Source organism: Strix aluco, chromosome 1, assembly GCF_031877795.1.
Source record: "Strix aluco isolate bStrAlu1 chromosome 1, bStrAlu1.hap1, whole genome shotgun sequence".
NCBI lineage: Eukaryota > Metazoa > Chordata > Aves > Strigiformes > Strigidae > Strix > Strix aluco.
Genome location: NC_133931.1, coordinates 19,584,609 through 19,607,376, shown reverse-complemented (window position 1 = coordinate 19,607,376; position 22,768 = coordinate 19,584,609). Strand labels below are relative to the sequence as shown.

At 42.1% G+C, this 22,768-nt stretch overlaps 1 long non-coding RNA gene across 1 annotated transcript; it reads right to left on the bottom strand.

The window, feature by feature from the left end:
- Nucleotides 1–838: 838 nt before the first annotated feature.
- Nucleotides 839–22,731, bottom strand: LOC141932712 (uncharacterized). Its single transcript, XR_012625895.1, has 3 exons — nucleotides 22,558–22,731; nucleotides 21,485–21,533; nucleotides 839–919 (listed from the first exon to the last, which is right to left on the bottom strand). It is a non-coding gene; the product is annotated as an uncharacterized LOC141932712 (long non-coding RNA).
- Nucleotides 22,732–22,768: the final 37 nt, after the last annotated feature.

Here is a 22,768-nt window from a genome sequence, read left to right as displayed (position 1 = left end):
ATTTACCTACTATAACCCCCTCAGTTGATAACCTTGTTTTCAAAGAAGACAAATCATCATAAAGACAGGGAAAAAAACTTACTAATAAATCTCTAATTATTAATAAACTACTAATAAATCTCACAAGATCAGACTTATCCCTTTGGGTTTAACATGTCATTGGTAAACAAGTATTTGATCTCCTTAGACAGAAAGTAAATTTAAATAAAAGCAAATATAAATGAATTTTCAGTTACATTTCAATTACACTGTAAAAAGAGAAACCCACAGGTACTTAACTCAAATATAGATGTTAACTCAGGCACTTCAAAAAACAAAGGGAGTCGCTAAAAGACTTTTAGTTTGGATCAGAAGTTGCCTTAGAGGTAAATCTCTCAATTGCATTCATAATGGTTTGCAACCTGAAAGTTTTGGAATATGCAATCTAGATCCCTTTTGGATAGAACTAACCTGGAAACTGCTCCAGTAGCAATCCCAATTAACTGCAACCACTACTGGGCTGACCCAAGGCAGCCAAGAATGCTAGTCCAAAATAAAATAATAAATAAATTAATATATTTGTTCATTTATTTATTTATTCAAGTCCAAATGAGTCCTTTTCAATTCCAAAAGAACCTCTCACATTAGCAGAAATACTCATAAAATAACATGTCTGAAAATCTAATTTAGATCTGTCTATTCTGCACAGAATTTTACCATTTCCATTGGTGTCTTAACAGGAAGTGCACTCTACAAAGTCCTTTATTACCTGAGTCACATTCATCATCTTGGCACCTCACTTCCAAGTATTCTGCATGCTGGGGTGTTCATTGAAATGTGCTGCTGATAGAAGATGCAGGAGAAGAACACAGCTGGTGTCCTATTATCTGAGCAGCTGCATCTAGATCAAAACATCTTTGAAGCACAGCACAGCAGGAACCTGTGAAACAAATGGTATCAATTGTATTTGGAACATTGGGAGTTTGGGGATCAAATCTTATCACAGTGCATAAGCAAAATGTTGGGATGATGTTGGATGACACTGCTGTTAGACCAGCCAATATCTAGTGTAATATAGCATTAACATGAAATTCAGTATTTCAAATATACTGTGACCTTGTAATGTAGTTTCTAACAGTATCTTCATTGTAAACAATATCTTTCTCATCCTCCACAGTCATGCACAACAGGAAATTAAACAATATTAGCTCCTAGTACTTCTCTGCTTATTTGCCTTTTAATTGAATAATAAACCATAGATGGTTGCAATTCTGTCTTCAAGTCTGAACCTGAGGTGTTCTTCATTTAACTACCACTGCTATATGCTTAAAATATGATGTGCTTGAGGACAAAGAAAGAAAAGGAAAAAGTAAGAAAATATTTGGTAACATCATGGAAGGCTCCAACAAGAAGTTGAGATCATTTATCCAAGAGGTAGGCAAAAGTATAGACAAGCTTCAGGTCTGAGCTGGTGAAAAGGTTGTAAGGAGGTCCATAACTAGGAAACACGTGTGGGAGAAGTGCATGTTGAAACAAGAAACCCATACCAGAATAGGGTGAAGATGGGCAGAGATGTGTAGTGTTGAACAGCATTCTCCATCTGTTGTTTCATTCCATTCCTTCCACGATACTCTCCTACCAAACTCTTCTTTTTCTCTCTCCACTTGCTTCTATTTTTTCATTCTCTGGAAAACTTCTATCACTGTGAAAATATTAGACTGCTGCAAGGATCCCTTGCTTTCCAATGCTGGAAACAAATCTTTCCAAAGTAGAAGCAAGAATTATCACCTCTGGTCTTGTAGCATTTCAAGTAATAACTTAGGGTTCTTCACAAGTCTCTCAAGAGGAATGTTTTGTGATAAGTCAAAAGCTCCAAGTGTATCAAAATATTTTCACTATTTAGAAATTAAAGTTTGTTGTTGGCTTTTGCTTTTATATGTATGTAATTTTTGTATACATCTTTTCCATTTTCACTGATGTATAAATATTCAGGGAAATTCCCTTCTCTGCAATTTTTGAAAATCATAAATATTTATGAATTTTCTCAAATAAACACCACATTTAAGTAATTAAGTTGTTGTCTTCCTCTGGCCTACAGACAAATTTTCTGGCACACATTTTACAAATACAGACATTCCTGGAGGCATACCAAAACGGTGCAACAATTCTTGTGGTAATTGTACATGATCCTTCATATACCTACACACTGTTACCTAGTGTTCTACAATGAAAGTCCTGTGCTATCCCTGACATATCCCACAAAGAGAAATCACCTACATCACTACAATACTAAGAAATCACTAAAAATAGTGAAAGCCACCGCAGAGCATATATTAAGTACTGCCAGTTCTCTGCCAGGGGATCACTCTCCGTTATATTAAAAATTCGTATAGTACACAGACTACACTTCAAATTCAACTTGCAGCAATAAAAAAAAAAAATATTGTTCCAACAGTGATGCTTTTATCATGTTTCTGTGCACCATAAGACACAGTAAGTGATTTAGAAGAATATGAGAAGGCACATGTCCAAAACCATAGGCTTCTCCTCAAAATAGAAGGTAAGGGATCTGTGATAGCATGTTCTTGTCAGCTGTGGTCAAACAGTTAGCAACTGTCAGGGGTTTTAAATAATTCTGAAAGTTTCTGAACTTCAACCCTTCTCAGCGATTCTCCCTCTCTTGTTTTCACTGACAATCTCCACAACACAGCCTTCAGGCATCATTTAGGCAGGTATCATTCAGCTACCTTAAGCTTCCCAGTTAGTATCCATCAACACCTCTTCATTCTCCTAGTGGCATCCTATTTGCATGCCTCATCTAGAACAGTGATAAATGGGTAGACTCTCTATGATCACTGCAGAGCTTGTTTTGTGTCCTTCATGAATCTCTACAGTTGTGGAAATTGCACTTTAAACTGTAGGCAGTATAATTTTCTGAGAACTGAAGCATTTGTTATACATGCTTTGTCAACTTCTATGATCAACATTTCTAAGAAAAAACAGAACTACTCAAGGTAGTAGACCATAAGCTTGTATTTCTCCAGGACATCCCAGTAGCCCACTAGAGACCCACCCTCCTACTCTTAGGAAAAAATAGGTCTGATTTCCTGAAAACCATAGAATCATGCATTACCATAAATTCGGTCTCAAAAGAACCCTCTTAACACTTAGTTTGAAGTTTTAGAAGGCAAGCATTCTTTATTGAAGTGCTGGATGCACAGGGGATGTTCCACTTAATGTGCATACACTAAAACAAAAGTTCATCCTTTATGTACCTTAAAGACATGAATATTCACACATTTTCCAAGAAGTCTCCACCTTTCTCCCTATCTACTATATTTACATAATGCTGGCACTGCAAAACTACACTATGAGTGCCGCCTACTCCTTTTTTCCTTTTATGATCAAGAGTCTTTTGAGGACAATTTCTTCTCCTTGAGTGTTTCCCAACTCTGTTGTCCTGCCAGGCTGTTCTTTCTTGTTTGAGCATTTCTGCCAGGATGTATCTATTCTCAAGGTTAAGATATCTTTTCTGTACATTTTAATCACTCAGGCCTTGTTAAATACAAAGTTAAACATTGTTTGGTAAAAGAATTTCTTAATATTCCCCCCTTTGACACTTTCAGATATACACAACTGGGTACAACATGACCACATAAGGTATAATGGAATGCTTCTCTTATCACTAATTGTTACAGGCCTCAACTTCCAGGCACCAACTGCTTTCAGGCATCAGCTAGCAGGCATCACATGCACATATATACAGTTAGGACGTATTTAGTCTAAAGGTAACTTTGATTCCTCTTGATTTCCCCAAATCAGGGAAAAATTGGGATCCACTAAATCCCAGTTCCATCAAATGTCCTAAGGTGCGACAGCTGCAGATTATTTCAAAATACTTTTTTGGTTTTGTTAAGAAGCATTATGTAGTTTGTAAGGGAGCACTCTAGTTGCCTGAGCAGTAGAAGCCTGTGCTGGGTTTGTGTGGCAGGGTTTTTAGTAGCGGGGGAAGAGGCTACAGCAGTGGCCCCCTGTGAGAAGCTTCTCTAAGCTCCTCCGGCTTCAAGTCGGAGCCACCTCTGCACCAAGGACAGGCCAATTAGTGATGGCGGCTGCGCCTCTGCGATAACGTATTTAGGAAGGGGAACCTGGGAGGAGGAAGAGTTGTAAGGAGGAGTTGTGAAGGAGACATGCAAACATCAAGGTCAGTGGAGGAAAGGAGGGGGGGGGGGTGGGGGGTAGGTGCACCAGTGCAGATATTCTCTTTGCAGCCTGTGGTGAGAGGGCAGGGCCGCCCCCCAGAAGCCCATGGAAGTCCACAATGGAGCAGATGACAACCTGCAGCCTGTGGAGGACCCCACACCAGAGCAGGTGATGAAGGCTGGGACTCTGTGGGGAGAAGCCCCCACTGTTGTAGTTTGGCACTGGGAGGACTCCAACACTCTGGGGGGACCCATGCCAGAGCATCTCAGAAAGAGTTGCAGCCTGTGGGAAGGACTCACATTGGAGAAAGTTTGTGGAGGACTGTCTCCTGTGAGAGGGACGCCACACTGGAGCAGGGAAAGAGTGTGAGGAGTCCTCCTGAGGAGGAAAGAGCAGTGGGACTGACTGCACCCCCCATTCCCTGCCCCCTGCACTGCTGGAGTGAAGGAGGTAGAGAAATTGAGAGCAAAGCTGAGCCGGGGAAGAAGGGAGCAGTGAGGGAAGGTATGTTTAAGACGTGGTAAGGCTTCTCACTGTCCTACGGTCTGTTAAGTATTGTTGTTAATGTCTGAATTAAATTGATGTTCTTTTTTTCTTCCCCTAATTAATCTGTCTTTTGCCCTCGACCCATAATGGGTGATTCATCCCTCTCTGTCCTTATCTCAAGTCTGGAGCCTTCCGCTTTATTTTTCTCCTTCCCATTCCTGAGGGGGAAGGGGTGAGTGAATGGCTGCATGGTGCTGAGTTGCCCTCTGGGCTCAAACCATAACAGAGCCAAATTTATTTCCACAGAAATCTGAAATATCTTCTCACCTAGGACAGGGGCACATTGACCCAGGATTACTAAAGAGGATGTTGTCCAGGAAGAATGTACATGGAGAAATTTAACATCTGCCTAAAATTTTAGAAACTTTTGCATGTCTAAGGCTTGAAAACCAATCTTGTTGTATTAAGAAAACTGGAATATTTCTTCTTTGAAACACTTACAGTTGAAAACAGTAGAAACATTTTAAAACAGATGTGTGGTAGCTCTTTGGATTTCCTAACCCAAATGGCATTTGCTTCCTAGAAGGTGGAGTTTGCTTTCCATTTGACTTAAAGTTAAATTTGTGCATAACAGTCAGCTATTTGGCATGCTTCCCTGTCTTCCAGCTCTGGAAGGTATTAGCAGTGCTTCCACTATGTAGCTGTACCTCTGCTGTCAAATGTCTTTCTAAAACTCTCATCAGCAATCTTATCTTTTCTGAGATAGGCAGCGTCACATCTTAACTTTGGAAGACAAAAATACACATTTTTAATAACTTTTAGTTTAAAATACATTCTGTTACCTGACACTATTATTTAAGACAATTGCTTCCCTGGTAGCTTGCTTTCACGCTGGAATTTTTGTTATCAAATGTCAGTTCTCTCTTCTCATCCTTTCCTTCACATTACACAAGGAATGCAAAAACAACAGACAGAAAACAAAAACAATTAGGAGCTGTCTTTTTCCTCTTCATAATATGGATGGGAATATCTAATAAAAATGGGAAGCTTGGCTTTAGAACTGGTATTGCACAACTACTCTTCAACCTTAAATCTGTTCAGCTACACTGCCCCTCGGGTGCCCTACAAACATGACATGTATGTTACATTGCACAACAGTTGCTTCACCCACCACTGAAGTGTAGGTCCCTTGGTGGTGACTGCCGCAGGACTTCAGGACCATGCAGCTTCGCTCTCTGACAGTAGAAGGCTCTGTCAAGGGAGCTTGATCCCGCAATCTGCAACACTGTTGTTTCAGTATGAAACTGATGCTCACAAGCTGATAGGCCCTACATTTTGGGTAGCCCTCAGGAGTTGCAGCCCTTGTGTGCATCCCTGGGCAGCAGCTGGGCGCCAGCTCCCTGGTGTCCAGTGGCTCAGGAGGCGGAGGGCTGGGGTAGCCAGCCTGGGCTCCCGGTGTTTCTCCTGAGGGGTAAGCCCTGTCCCTGAGAGCAGGATTAGGGACACTAGCACCGTGTCTGTGCCGATTTCATTACTGCATTCCTTCATGGGTCAGAATAAACACACAGGAGTGAATAAACGCACAGGAGTGACGTGAGGTTTGCATTCCCAGCCACAATGCAAATTTTGTTTGTCATAGTGACCAACCTTGTACTGCGCAACAAGGAAATAGTCCTGAAATTTTTCTGTCATCTCTGGATGTGTTAAGGCAGCTTTGTGATTTGCAATTTGCCCGTAACTCTTAGGCACTTCAGCCCCAAAACAGGCTTGCCAAGCAGGGTGGAGACGCATGGGGAAGGGGACCTCCAGGAAAGACCAGATTTAAAGCAGTTTGATGCATCATCCAAGACTTGCAGAGGAAAGCAGACAATATCCAGAATTGATATAAGCAGCAGGAAAGGGATTAAAAAAAAAAAAACAAACCACCAACAGGCAACTGGGTTAGGACCCGAAAAGGCAGGAGTTTAATTAATTTCAGACCTAGGTAATTAGCTAGATTTTTAGCCATCATAATTTAAAGTGTAATTTTTGTCTTTCTGTCATCACCACTGAAAGTGAGCCTGAACAATCCCACTCCCCCACTCAGTAAATAAAAACACGCCACCTAAATGAACAAGGAGTGCTTGGGCACTTCAGTGTGCATTTTCTCTTCATTACGTTTAGCCAAGCACTAATCAAAGCAGAGGTACTCTTGTTTTCTAGTCCTCATTTAATCTGAAAAATCCTCTTGCATTTCAGATGTGCCAGCATATACAAAGCGGGGACAGAGTTGCATCTGTATGATGGTGTTTCTGCCCATGTGAGTTATTCTCCTTTTTGTATTCAGTGTTACAGAGCATGTGCACGCCCCTGTCCGGCTGCATTCTCTCCCGTATGTGCACTAACACACGGGCATGAACGGTGCATTTCATGCAGGGAGATACACCTCCCAGGCTAGGCTGGGCCGCAGGATATCTTATCAAATCTTGAGTTTCTAAGATTTCCACATTACAGGCTGATATCCAAGGCCAGTTATAGCTAAACTGCATCACCACCCTTTTAAAACTCTCCTCCAGTATAAATCCATATTGTTCAGCAGACTGGTATCCTTTCCATCCTCATGCACTTTCATGCTGTCTCTGCAATTCAGCCACTCTCACACTCAGGACACACAGACTGTGCCTCTTTGTTTTTAAGGATTTAGTTAATGATACATACAGTCTTGGAAACAAACAATTTCACAGATTGTAAGAATAAAGAAATCAGTCCTGTTTCCTAGAAATTTCTTTGAGGGACTTCCTGATACTGGTGTGAAAGAAAAGTATCTCTGACTGATGCCTTTGCCTCAGCTGTGGTTATTTCTAGTGTTTCTTTCCTCTTCCCAGCAGCTTATTTGAATAAAAATTACAGAAATCTTATTTTGTGGAGTTCTTCGTGACTCTGTTGAACAGGGTAGAAATCAGTCAACATAGAAAACCATGCAAAAAGTAAACTAACTTTTCATTCAGTAAGAATGTATGTTTTTAATTAACTGAGAGCATAATCAAGCATAGAGCATCCTTTACACTTCCTGAAAAATATTTTTCTCCCCAAAATCCAATGAACAACAATTGCAAATTGTACTTGAAAGCCATGTAATTTCAAAGGATCAAAGATTTATTTCATGGAGAATGAATGGCTAATGTGCAGCACACTAGGTATAGTCTTTGTGTCACTGAGCATACTACAGAAAACATGTCAATTTTCTTTTTGGGATAAAAAGATTAAAACAGGAGAAAGAGAATAAACAGGGTTGCTGAGATCCATCTTTTTTGATGTAGCAAGAGAAAAAAACCTGTCAACTTCAGTCTTTCCAAGAGTCACAGAACAAGGGGTTTTATTCCTACAGAAGTGATATTCTAGGACGTAAAAGATTTCCTCTCTTTTGTACTTCTCAGGTTCACACTGATCTTTTTTTCCTTCTCCCCTCAGGTCTTTCTAGTACCACACCACAGGTGGACAATTCCCCAGGCAAAGCTATTTGGATGAATACCGAGCTGAAAGCGAGCTCTCATGAGCTGGTTTGCTGTCAGTAAAGGTACATGAAAACCACAAAAATTATGTCTCAGTTTTGACTGCTCTGGCAGTAGAAAAGGAAAATTCTCTCCTACCAGAGAATTACCCCTCTGAATGAATCCACACCTGCTGGTCTTTGGGTGAGGGTCCTGGAAGGCAGGATGGGCCTGGGAGGGACGCCTCTGGCTCCACAGCAAATGGCAGCAGGGACAGGTCAGATCCATGAATGGAGCCTAACGCACTGAAAAAGAAAGCCTTCCAGAAGAACTGCATTTTCAGCTTTCAAACTGAATGCAAAAAAGTTTTAAAAGCACTGTTCAACTCATCTCACAGCAGACCTTAGCTGTGACCTTCCAAGGGCTTTCCAGGAGAACACCCCCATATCTTTTCACTTACTTAACTGAGGAGCGATCATAAAGAAACACCTAAACCTAAACACCAAGGGACAGCCAGGTGAGACAGAAGGTCTCCAGTCCCATTCACAGCATAAATTTTAGTACATCTTTAGTTATGGTGGAGTTGGGTATTCTCCACAAGAACAACAGCTTCACTAAAAAATGTTAATTCTGTAAATCAAATGCCTTTTTAAATACAATTTACTGAGAAAATAAACTATTAATTTATTTCTCTCGGCATTTGTCAAACAGCCCTTCCTCTTTCTTTCTTGTATGGCTGCAGTGATGAATTCCAGAGCTCATCTGTTGATGATGCTGGCACCTAACCAGTTCCTCAGCTCTCCTTTTGCCTCATCCTAGAAAAACTAAGTCTGACTCTAAATGAGTGAGGCTGAATCCTTTCCAGGAAGGAGAAATCTTAGCACCTGCAAAGCGGATTTTGAGATTTTGATAATGGATTTTGAGACATTACAGTTTGTTGTGGAGATCACTTGGACTTCAGGGTCAACAAAGCAGTTTGAAAAATTAAGCTGTCTAGTGATGTCATGGGCAGAAAAATTAAGGTTGCAACAAAGAACGTCTTTCAGCATCCTTACTCCCATTTGAATTTTTATTGACTGACCAAAGCTCCTTGAATTTTGAGAACATCACACCTTAATTGTCTTTTTTCCCCTGACTTGCTGTTTGATGATTTACAAGAAGTGGCTGCCTTTGAGGTGGAGCCAGACACATCCCTGTCTCTTGATTACAGTAAAATTCAGAACTTTGTATAGAACCATGCTGTGGCACTCAGCCTGACTAGTAACTCATCAGCAGGCCATGCACATTTCCAAGCAGCTGGAATGACTGTGGTGGTGCAATCCTTACCCGCCCCCCCCCCCCCTTTGTTGGGCTGCTTGGTGCTAGGTGTGATTCCACCCACATCCCCAGCTGTACACCAGTCTGTGGAGATAAGGACTGATAACATTAACGAGCCTGGCTCCTGCCCCCTCCCGATTGCTCGGAAATGGCCATAACAGCCCATCATCTCCTAAGGGCCTGGCACACCTGTGCCTGGGATGTGGTCAAATGGGAACAATAACAGAGTTGCACATTCATGAAGTTCTTGTGCAACTGCTGGAAGGCACCAGATGGTATCTGACAAAAGTCAATTATCTTGGACCCTATAAACTGCGACCACCAGGGAGACCCTTTGAGCTCTCCTGGATCGCAGCGGGGCTGTGACCAGCACCTCCCCTGAGCTGGGACGCCTCTCAGGTACCAAACCCTTAAGGTGTCGTCTGCTGCCAGAGCTGACGGAAGGCCAGGGCGAAGTCCACCCGCTCGAGTCTCAATTATCGCCCGTTGAGGAATGCCAAGGCACTGTGAGTATTTGCTCTAAACTCGAGAGGGAAATTTTCTTTGAGCGAGCTTCTCTTTCACCCGTCCTTTCTCTGTTCATTGGGGTGTGTGTGGGTGTGTGTGTGTCGGTACATACCCTTGTTTGTGTGTGTGTGTGTCCGTTCTGTGTTCATTCTACTGAATCCAAACTCCTTTGTTTCTGTGTGTCCGTTTTGTGTATGGCGCATGTATATATAAAGTTACCGTTAAGTAAGTTAGTGTGAATCTTGTCATTTTAGAATCTCTGAATAGGTTGCTTTTCTTTCCTTCAATATCTCTGAATCATTTTGTAGTAATAAATTGCTGTTAGTGATTAATAAACCTAGCTTTCTTACTAAATCATTACCGTGTCAATACTTTCATCCACGACAAATTGGCATAGTCGGCAGGATGACAAACAAAATCACAAAATACTTACAAAACCACGGTATCCAACCAAATACCATCTTCCCAGAGGATTGGGCTTATAATAATTGGCACAACTGGGAAGAGGTAGAAAAACAGTTAACTAATGCTAGAGGTGCAACTAAATTTGGAAAAAATAAAGGTATGATTTGTAAAATGCTGGGAGTGTGCCTGGAAGCTGCCTGTCATGAACGAGAGAAAGTTAATCGTAAAATACAAAATTTACAAGATGAGATTACAGGGCACAAATCCACGAATTTGCTGTTATCGATTAAAATAGAGCAGCTGCAAGAACAACTTAAGGAATCCCAACTAAAACAACAAAAACTGGGGGAACGCGTTGAAATGATGCTAATGCAGTCTCCGAACCCCCCTGATATCATTCAAATCAGAAAATTAATTGTGTCCCCTGAAGACTGGGATGGTAACATTTGGAGCGATACACATAATGACGACTCAGACAAAAATAATCGTTTTCAGCCGCCTGAGTCTCCCCCACTTGCAGTCAGACCAATTTTTAAAACAGAGGAAAAAACAGGACCTCGGGGTAGTGCTAGAAGTCGCATCAGCAAAACAACCCTCTTTGATCCAATTCAAATAGCCCATTTACAAGATCGTTACAGCCGTAAGCCTGGAGAAACTGAAACTGAATACCTATGGAGAGTGTCTCTGACCGGGGGAGATAGAATTTTACTAGATGGCAATGAAGCCAGTGGATATTGGGGTCCTGGTGTCTTTTTGGGTGCTGGTCCCAACCCCCTGAATGACCCCCACTCACTAACAAGCAGAGTGGCATATTGGGCTGGAGGCATTGATGTCTTAGAGAGAGGAGAACCTCTGTTAATACCTATCAAATCGCTAAATGACCTCTCCGCAGCTTTTACAAAAGCTGCCTGTATTCAAGCCATGCATCAGCGTAAACCTACTGATGTTCCTCTTTCGGCAACTGTAGCTCCTGCTATACTTAAAGTACTGATAAAAGGAGCCCCTGCCATGCTCAAACCTTTTCTCATTGCAAAACGGGATGAGATCCAGAGAGACTTAAATTATAACGAATTTGTAAATTTAACACAAACTATTGGAAATAGTGGGGAAGAAGAATTAGAACCAAGAGTATTACCCACTTGGGCAACATTAATGCATGGAACTATAAATCATGCCCGAGAAATGGGATGGAATGAAATTCCCAATGAAACAAAAAATATAGGTCGCACTGTTAGGCAAATTAAACAATTGCATCAAAATAATTCTCAGGAACAAAACCCCTCTGACCGACAACCCAGGGGTCAGGAGTGGAGAAATGAGCTATGGAAGCAAGCATTGTCACTAGGAATTCCTAGAGCCGCGATTCAGAGACAGCCTACCGGCGTCATTCTGAGTCTAATTCAGGCATTTAAGAAAGGTATCGCTTCAAATGCTCCAACTCCCCCGTCGGCAGCTCCCAGGAAAAATAAAAAAAAAGATAACCCTTTCCTCCCTCAAGAGGATCAGTTGCAAAGCACAAGATCAAAAAACTGATAAGGTCCGGACGGCAATTGGGCCTGCCAGTCCGGCAAGTAGAAGCTTATCAGTGGATAAATGAGAACGGCCCTTACATTTTAATTCCAGTTGGTCCTCAACAACAATTAATAAACTTTTTAATTGATACTGGTGCACAAATTTCAATAATTACACAGCGAGATGCTGATAAACTAGGCATACGACCTGGCCGGCGAAAGGTTAAAATTACCGGAGTCACAGGAATTAGCACTGTGTGCCAGACAGCAAAAGTTAATTGGCGAAAAACGTGTAACATCTCTTTGCGATCAAGGAGCATTATGAAAATATCCTGGGTTTTGACGCATTGAACGGCCGGACCTGGCGTTTGCCAGACGGCAGTCTGTGATCTTTTGGTTCAATTGCCAACCCCAGCCCTAATAAAAATCAACAAACTGCCACAGTGCGTGTACTCCGTGCAGCTCCAGCACTTCCCGAATCAAAAATTACTAATGTCCCAAGGTATCCAATTTCTGCTACAGCAGGAACTGGAATTTCTAAAGTAATTGCAGACTTAGAAAAACGACAGATTATTTCCCGAACTCACTCCCCATACAATTCTCCTGCCTGGCTAGTCCGTAAACCAGACGGGAGGTGGCGTTTAACAGTCGATTATCAGTATTTAAATGCCAATACAGCCCATTGACAGCGGCAGTCCCCAACATTGCAACTTCAACCGCTACACTGCAAGCCGCTGCACATCCTTGGATGGCAGTGCTAGATATAAAAGACATGTTTTTCATGGTCCCTTTAAGGGAAAAAGGTAAAGAAAAATTCGTGTTTACATGGGAGGGTATCCAATATACCTTTAACAGACTCCCACAGGGATATAAACACTCACGCACAATGGCTCATGCTGCACTTGCTGAACTTTTACAGACAGTTTCACTCCCTGCAGAGGTAAAACTATATCAGTATATAGATGATATTCTAATTGGAGGACCCTCTCCTGACAAGGTGGGAGAAGTGGCACCAACAGTCTGGCAAACATTGCATGAAGCAAAAATTGAAATTCCGCCTGAAAAATGTCAGGGACCAAGTAAAGAAGTGAAATTCCTGGGCACTCGGTGGATTGCTGGAAGTGCAGCAATCCCACCAGATACTCTAAATAAAATAGAACAATCAGAAATGCCCCAGTCTAGAAAAGAATTACAAGAGCTAATGGGCACTTTAGGATATTGGAGAAAACATGTACCTGGATTCTCCATCATTGCCCGTCCACTGTATTCACTTTCACAAAAAGGAAAATCGTGGAGATGGGATTCAGAACATGAAGAGGCAATTAAAACTCTAATACTGGAATTAAAAACATCAATCCCTAGGACCTGTTCATCCTCGTGACCCTATTATAGCAGGATGGGGTTTTGCAGAACATGGTACTTATTGTAACTTATTTCAAATCGGCCCTGACGGGCCAAAGAGACCTTTGCTGTTTAGTTCAACTGCATTCAAAGAGACAGAACAGAGATATTCAGAGTGGAAAAAGGGTCTTTTGTCTCTAGTCTGTGCAGTTAACCAAGTTGAGAAAATACGTCAAGAACAAGCTGTTCAGACCAGAGGTCCCTTTAATTTATTAGACACAATCCTAAAAGGGACTGCTCCCCCAGAGGGAATTGCACAAAAACCTACAATTAGGAAATGGTATGCCTATCTAGTGGGTGTGGCAGATGAAATGCAATTAACTGAAGGACACACAAAAGTTTCTAAATTACAAATGCCTATTAATACTGATCCCCTAGCATTACAACAACCATTCAAACCTTCACCAATTTTGGATGCAACCCCCCTTCACTGAAGATTCATCAACCAAGGGTGTCTGGTTTTCCAATACCTCAGCAAAAAGAGTGGATAGCAAATGGCAATATAAAGCTGTTGCATTAGAAATCAAAATAGGCAAACAAGTTATCAAAGAGGGTGAAGGCAGTGCTCAAGTAGGAGAGTTAAGAGCAGTTGTTTTGGCAGCACAAAATGAAGCAAAAACCATTTATGTAGACTCTAATGCTGTCTGGGCAGGTTGCCACACAGTGGCTTTGTCAATGGGAAGCCCTAAACTGGGAGATAAATAAATCACCAATCTGGAGAACTGAAGACTGGCAATTACTATTAACCATGGCCAGAAAAACGCCATTCCAAATAGGATGGGTAAAAGCTCATGCTAATGACAATAAACCAGCTACAAATTGGAACCAAAGGGTGGATGAATTGACAAATTACGAAAATAGACATTGAAAATTCCTCAAACCCCACATGGTATTTATTGGGGGAATGGTTACACCAAAAATTAGGCCACATGGGTCGAGAAGCACTTTACTTTTCAGCTCGAAGCTGGGGATGGCCCCTCAGTAGAAAAACATTTGAAACCATCCTCAATGAGTGCCCCCAGTGTAAATTAAAATTGCAGATGGACCATCCTGCCAAAGCACCACCTTTACACATTAAAGAAGGGAAAACTTTGTGGTCTACTTGGCAAATTGATTACACTGGTCCTTTAAAATCCTCTACCGGCTACAAATATATTTTAACAGGTGTAGAGATAATATCTGGACTCCTTACAGCTACCAAGTGCCAAAAGGCTAATGGACAGAATACTATCTGAGGCCTTTCCTCATGGTTCTCAATTTTACCTGTCCCTGATTCTATCCAGAGTGACAATGGCTCACACTTTACTAGTAAAGAAGTACAAGAATGGGCAAAGCAAAAGTGGGTATTTCACACACCTTTATTACCCACAATCTAATGGTATAGTTGAAGGAGCCAATGGACTGCTGAAAACATATCTTAAACTACATGAAGGACAATGGGACAGCTGTCTTTCTAAAATTTTACAGCAGTTAAATTGGTATGGTCCCTATGGAAGTCCAATTACTCGAGTCTTCTTAACACCTTCTTCAGGAAAAACCTGCAACAATGAGCTCACCTGGTCCTCAATGAAAGTAGGACAGCCTGTGATGGCAAAAATACCATCTGTAGGAACAATACCAGTAATCCTGGTCAGGCCACGAGGATTTTTAGCATGGGATGTTATTGATAATAATGGAATAAAACATAAAATCAGTACTAGATGGATTTATCCAGTATCCTAAGGGTTAACCTGTTCAGCTTCCCCCCCCCCCCCCCCGTTCTCTTTTCTTTCCTTTTCAGAAATAACCAACTCCATCAACGACATCGTGGAAACAAACACCACATCCAGAAAGCCCACCAGTAGCACTGTAAAAACAATCCTCATCTTTAATATGAGAGTTTCTGCAGAATTGTGCCTACCATTTAAAAACTGGACAAAAGACTCTTATCATGGTCCAGCATGATATAGAAGAAATACATCAGGTGTTAACAAGAGTCAAAAGGGATGGAGAGCATCGATGGTGGGAAAGCTTATTTGGATGGTCACCAACCGCAACAGGACTGTTTAATTCCATGTTCCACCCGGTCGTGATTTTCTTAATTCTAATTTTGATATGTTTACTGCTCATAATTGTATTGTATATTAAGGTTTGGAGGATGGTTAAACAGATTACTCAGTTACAGAAGTATCCCCGTATGTACACCATCCCAAAATAACTTTTTTTTCTTTTTGAAGCTAATCAAACACAAAATTTCCTTCAACTGTAATTGGATTATGGCATCCTCTGTTTATAGGCATAGAGGCAAGAGGCAACCACACTGCCACTCTATGGACAAGATAAATTGACTTTAGTCACGGGGTGGATTGTGGTGGTGCAATCCTTACCCCCTACACCCACCTTTGTTGGGCTGCTTGGTGCTAGGTGTGATTCCACCCACATCCCCAGCTGTACACCAGTCTGTGGAGATAAGGACTGATAACATTAACGAGCCTGGCTCCTGCCCCCTCCTGATTGCTCGGAAATGGCCATAACAGCCCATCATCTCCTAAGGGCCTGGCACACCTGTGCCTGGGATGTGGTCAAATGGGAACAATAACAGAGTTGCACATTCATGAAGTTCTTGTGCAACTGCTGGAAGGCACCAGATGGTATCTGACAAAAGTCAATTATCTTGGACCCTATAAACTGCGACCACCAGGGAGACCCTTTGAGCTCTCCTGGATCGCAGCGGGGCTGTGACCAGCACCTCCCCTGAGCTGGGATGCCTCTCAGGTACCAAACCCTTAAGGTGTCGTCTGCTCCAGATGGAAGGCCAGGGCGAAGTCCACCCGCTCGAGTCTCAATTATCACTCGTTGAGGAATGCCAAGGCATTGTGAGTATTTGCTCTAAACTCGAGAGGGAAATTTTCTTTGAGCGAGCTTCTCTTTCACCCGTCCTTTCTCTAGAGTTTATTGGGTGTGTGGGGGGGTGTGTGTGGGGGGGTGTGGGTGTGTGTGTGGGTCTGTGAGTGGGTGGGTGGGTGTGTGTGGGTACGTACCCTTGTTTGTGTGTGTGTATGTCTGTTCTGTGTTCATTCTACTGAATCCAAACACCTTTGTTTCTGTGTGTTTGTCCGTTTTGTGTATGCGCATGTATAGATAAAGTTACCATTAAGTAAGTTAGTGTGAATCTTGTCATTTTAGAATCTGTGAATAAGTTGCTTTTCTTTCTTTCAAAATCTCCGAATCATTTTGTAGTAATAAATTGTTGTTAGTTATTAATAAACCTAGCTTTCTTACTAAATCATTACCGTGTCAAAACTTTCATCCAAGACAATGACAAACAAACAAACAAACAAAAGGCAGCTGTCTGCTGGCTAGCCCTTAACCAGGAGATGGCATCTGGACAGGATGACCACAGAGTATGTTTTTGCAGGCAGGACAACTAAGAACTTGATGTAAAAGAATAGAGGTAGAGTGGGAAGTCATGATGGATATGCACAGCTATTTCATCTGCAGATAAATGCATCCCGTATCTCCTCCCCAAGAGAGAAACAAAAAAATTAAAATGCCAGATGATGTACATGTGTAAAAAAGTTCTTGTGAACAAAAGTTATTGACAATCACATCAGCAACGGGTTGGAGCAATGGGTTCAGACTAGAACCCATTCTTCACATAGATGTCTTCTGCTTTTTCAGGTCCGTATAGAGTACTAGAGGTACTAGACAGTACCTCAACCTACAGGATTTTACTGAGTAAACATGGACTTGTTCTTGAAACTAATGCTGGTCTTGAGCATCAAAGATGTAAGGACATTTAGGGAAATTCACTGCAATATAACTAAAAAAAAGTGTTTCACAATTATCTGAAATTGTAGACACTTAGGAACTAGAGGTACACGAGTGTATAGTCTTCATCCACTAAATTAAGGTATTCTTTCCCGGCCTGGAGCGGAGAGGGATGGGAAATTATACATACTAGTATATACAATCAGCATGTGTTCAATAACAACAGCAAGCAGAACCAGCAGGCTGCTACTAATACATGAGTCAGTCTAGATTTCAAACCAGATGGACATCTCCATGACAAAGTTGGTGAGGGAGTCAACAGGGGAAGGCGTCCCACTGGACCTTTTATTTGCAAACAGAGAAGAACTTGTGGGTGGTGTAATACTTGGAGGCTGTCTTGGGCATAGCGATCACAAAATGATAGATTTTTTGATTCTTGGAGAAGTAAGGAGGAGGGTCAGCAGAACTGCTACTTTGGATTTCTGGAGGGCAGACTGGCCTTTTTAGGAGGCTTGTTGACAGAGTCTCTTGGGAGGCAGTCCTGAAGGGCAAAGGAGACCAGGAAGGCTGGACATTCTTCAAGAAGGAAATCTTAAAGGCACAGGAGCAGGATATGCCCATGTGCCAAAAGACAAGCTGATGGGGAAGAAGACTGGCCTGGCTGAACAGAAAGCTTAGGCTGGAACTCAGGAAAAAAAAGGAGAGTTTATGACCTTTAGAAGAAGGGGCATGCAACTCAGGAGGACTACAAGGATGTTGTAATGTTATTCAGGGAGAAAATTAGAAGGGCCAAAGCCCAGCTAGAACTTAATCTGGCTACTGCCTTAAAAGACAAGAAAAAATGTTTTTATGAATACATTAGCAACAAAAGGAGGGCTAAAGACAATGTCTGTCCTTTATTGGTTGCAGGGGGAAATGTAGTGACAAAGGATGAGGAAAAGGCTGAGGTACTTAATGCCTTCTTTGCCTCAGTCTTTGATAGTAAGACCAGTTGTTCTGCAGGTACCCAGCCCCCCTGAGCTGGAAGACGGGGACAGGGAGCAGAATGAAGCCCCCATAACCCAAGGGGAAATGGTTAGAGACCTGCTACACTACTTAGACACACACAAGTCTATGGGGCTGGATGGGATCCACCCAAGGGTACTGAGGGAGCTGACGGAAGTGCTCACCAAACTGCTTTCCATCATTTGTCAGCAGTCCTGGCTAACTGGGGAGGTCCCAGTTGACTAGAAGTTAGCAAATATGACGCCCATCTAAACGAATGGCTGGAAGAAGGATCTGGGGAACTACAAGCCTGTCAGTCTGACCTCAGTGCCAGGGAAGGTTATGGAGCAGATCATCTTGAGTGCCAATGCATGTGGCACATACAGGACAAGCAGGTGATCAGACCCAGTCAGCATGGGTTTATGAAAGGCAGGTCCTACTTGACTATTCTTATCTCCTTCTATGACAAGGTGATGGAAAGGCTGTGGATGTTGTTTACCTGGACTTTAGTAAAGCCGTTGACACCATTTCCCACAGCATTCTCTTGGAGAAACTGGCTGCTTGTGGCTTGGATGGGTGCACTCTTCACTGGGTGAAAAGCTGGCTGTATAGTTAGGCCCAAATAGTGGTGGTGAATATAGTTAAATCCAGTTGGCAGATGGTCACAAGCGGTGTCCCCCAGGGCTCAATATTGGGGCCAGCTCTGTTTAATATCTTTATCAGTGATCTAGATGATGGGATCGAGTGCACCCTCAGTAAGTTTGCAGATGACACCAAGTTGGGTGGGAGTGTTGATCTGCTCGAGGGTAGGGAGGCTCTGCAGAGAGATCTGGACAGGCTGGAGTGATGGGCTAAAGCCAATTGTATGAGGTTCAACAAGGCTAAGGGCTGGGTCCTGCAACAACAACCCCCTACAACGCTACAGGCTTGGGGAAAAGTGGCTGGAAAGCTGCCAGTCAGAAAAGGACCTGGGGGTGTTGGTCAACAGTCAGCTGAATATGAGCCGGCAGTGTGCTCAGGTGGCCAATGCCAATAGCGTCCTGGTTTGTATCAGAAATAGTGTGGCCATCAGGAACAGGCTGCCCAGGGAAGTGGCTGAGTCACCACCTCTGGAGGTATTTAAAAGACACATGCTTAGGGACACGGTTTAGTGATGGACTTGGCAGTGTTAGGCTAATGGTTGGACTCACTGATCTTAAAAGTCTTTTCCAATCTAAATGATTCTGTGATCTCAGTTGGGCAACAGACTTTCTAAGTTTGAAATACATTATAGCATGGTCATGGTTCTGGCTTGTAATCAGACATTTTCTGGAGACCTGCACAATTTAATTTATAGTAGAACCAGAACACAGTTTTACATAGAAAGTCAGATTCTATAAAGCTGGTGCAGTAAAAATGAGTAAACTTGAAAAAAGCCTTGACAATTTCTGCATCAGAGAATGATGTTTAAACAACACAGAAGGAAATTAAAGAAAAACAAGTAGGTAACTATGATGACAATCATGGAGAAAGAAAAGAGAGGAAAGAACCCTGAAAGAGAAGATAACTCTGAATTATCCTTTAACAGAGGGTCCTTGTGGTAAGAGCCCAGACAATTTACAGTGACTGCAGCAACACATCAATGGGGCAAGACCACTCATTATCAGTAAGGGCATGTTCCTGGACATGTTGTATGTTAGGGCTGCCAAGGTAACAGAACGAAAAGGGATGATCGGGGTTGAAAAGGTGCTGTATGTAAGATCTAAGAACTGGCAGCTCCCAAAGCATGAGACAAAGCTTTCCACTGACAGCACCAGAACACCAGCTGCTGTGGGGTGTTACACACAGGTACAGCTGCTTAACTGCACCTTTCTTTCATTAAGAAGTCAGCATTCATTCTTGTGTCAAAGCTTTACTCATTCCTGCCACTGCAATGGACCCCAATGGACCTACAGTTTAACAAACAAACCCTCAGCCTTTTGCCCCTTCCCGTGCATTTTGGGAGTACAGCCACAACGGTAGCTCTGGGGGGGTTGTTCACTGGGGGAAAGATTCAGTCCATAGTTCAAGTGAAAATATTTACTCCTACAAGATAAAAATAAGTTAAACAACAAATCAGTGTAAAAATGCTCACCCATTTAATGTTCTGGTGCCCAGTTTGAATGCAAACACAGAGCAAATTTAGAAGCAGTAACAAAAGGTGAAGAACTATTCCAGAGCTTCACAGAAAACAGAGGTTAAAAAAAAAAAAGGTTGGAGAACATGTGGATAGAAACATGTGCTTCTTTCTTAAAATCCTCCCGCACTTTAAGTTAAATCAGCTGTAAATTATAAAATATAAGCTATACAAATTAAAGGAATTAAAAATACAAATTTCTTGTCAGCATGTTGTTGTGTTGAAAAACAGAGGTTTTGCTGCAGAAGGATCAAAGAACCCTGTCGCCATGGATTCACAGCAACCAGGGTTATTCCTTTGTTAGAAAAGACACACATGGATGCTCAGACGGGACACTTTTAGTTGCTTCACTCAGGTTTACTTTCTTGGTGAGGGTTAATGATAGAGAGAAGAGTTGGTAAATCACAGGCTGAGTTTTGCTGTCAGAGTTAGGATAGGAGCTGCTTGGCAGGAGATGGCTCCGTGTTTGCTTTCAGGCTGGGTGCCAGCCCTGGGAGAGCCCCTAGGGCCGCCTTTCTGCCTCAGCCCTTCGAGGCAGCCCGGGCCGGGACAGACCTCCACAGCACCCATCCACATGCTCAGCTAGACTGACATCAGTCCTCCCACACGACCTCTGGAAAATAATTTCACTGGTACCTCATCAATATGCTTACTAAAGCTTTGTTCGGGCTACTGAATGCTGATGGTTGTCAGACAATTTAACTAAAATCTGATTACACTTCCTTATAAGTTTAGTGATACTACTCTCACATGAATATGATGTGACTTTTAATATTCCTTCAGAGTAAATCTAAATAAACAATGTGTTGCACTATTACTGTTTACCACGTATGTTTCTTTTCTTTCTAGGAAAACACAATATTGAGAAGTCCAGCTCACGTAGGTTAGGGCACGCACACCTTGCAAAGTCTCGGTTGAAGTGAAAACAGCACGCTACTGCCGAGCTTTGCTGGGTCGTTTATGTTCTGTTATGGAGATAGCTGGACTATTCTCCATGCAGCTCCCAACCTGGTGCTGTAGCAAAGAGTTTCAACATTTTCTCCCAGGGAGAGCATTGGTCCCAACAGCAAAGCCAACCACATCCCTCATAAGATGTTTGGAGATGATAACTGGTCACAGGACTTCAGGGAAAGGGGCCACCACAGAGCACATTAGGCAAAAGGAAGAATCAAGTTTTCAACCTATTTTTTTTTCTGACTGAAGGAGGGAAAAAAAAAAGTATTGCTAGAAGAATGCCCAAATCCCATCTCAATGATCTTCCAACATGCCCCTGTGTCCTGAAGAGACAGTTTCAAACATCTTTGTTTTGAACTTACCTTTGTGCAGTTTCCAGTGTGTTTCTTTTCTGACAGAAGTTTGGTTTTTCTGCCAAAGAAAAGACACAGAGGAAAGGAAGGAATCTTGTGCAAAAACCTTTCTCTCTTTTATGAAGGGAGAAAACATGTATTTTGAAGTGCATGAGTAAGAGTGATTGATAGCTCTACAGGAATTTTTTAATGACTCTGCTTCAGTAATTGAAGAAGTTAATATTGATGCTAATAGAATATTTTTAGGGCCTAAGACAGAAAACTGTAAACATCAGGAAACAGATACTTTCTAACTAGCTACAGGGCAGCACAAATATATAAAAATAAACAAGCTCCTTTTAATCTTATTTGTATTTCAGTCTTAGCAGAAGTCCAGACTTTAAGTCCTTTTTAAGGGCTGCTTCTCTGAATTTTTAAACTGGATGCTGGCTTGTTTTTTTGTCTTTCAAATGTTTATTGATTCAGTTATTTTTTTAAGCACCAGCATGTGAACATCTGAATCCCAGCAGGCTCATATGTATCAATGCTTAGAGTTATTAATTTCCCCAAGCAGTACAGCCATTTGTAACCCACTGCCATACGGCTCACTTCTCTCCTCATCTTCTGTGCACATACATATAAACACATATGATACTCAATTTATTTAAAATATACCCTCAGCTTTCTCTGAACGTTTTTCTCAGTTGGCAGCAATCGTATATCCTGCTTCCTTGCAAGTATTTTAACTGGAAAAACTCAAAACAGCTTAAAAAGCAACACACCTTCCTTGACCTGGCTTTTGAAGAGTTTCTTTGAATTTGGGTTCTGTGATGTCATCACAGGAACTCTAACCCATACCACAGCTAAAGGCACAAAAGTTTCCTCCATTAAAATAGAGAAGGAAGAAAGAGCTGGCTCAGAAAGGACATGAAAGTAACACGGTTTAGCCATGGTTCAGAAACACATACTGTCTCCCAGGAGCCCTTAGGACTATACCTGCTTATTACCTATCATACTACCCTTAAACTCATCTAACAACTCCCCAAACCCATTCTCAACATAATTTAGTCTTTGCCCCTCTGGAAACATGCTTAAGAGTTTACCTGTGTACTAGATGAAGAAATCCTCCACTGGGCAATTCAACAGTCCTTTCTGGGCTGTTCAAGCTTGGAGACACACACACATTTTCTGAAGACCAGAAGGGCTCAGTTTTGCCATAAATTTCACAAGGCAGAGGACTACAGCAAGTGGTGGTTGAGGAGTGCGGTTTTAACGCAGCACATGACAGTTTCCTTTAACTGAATGGCAGAGGCA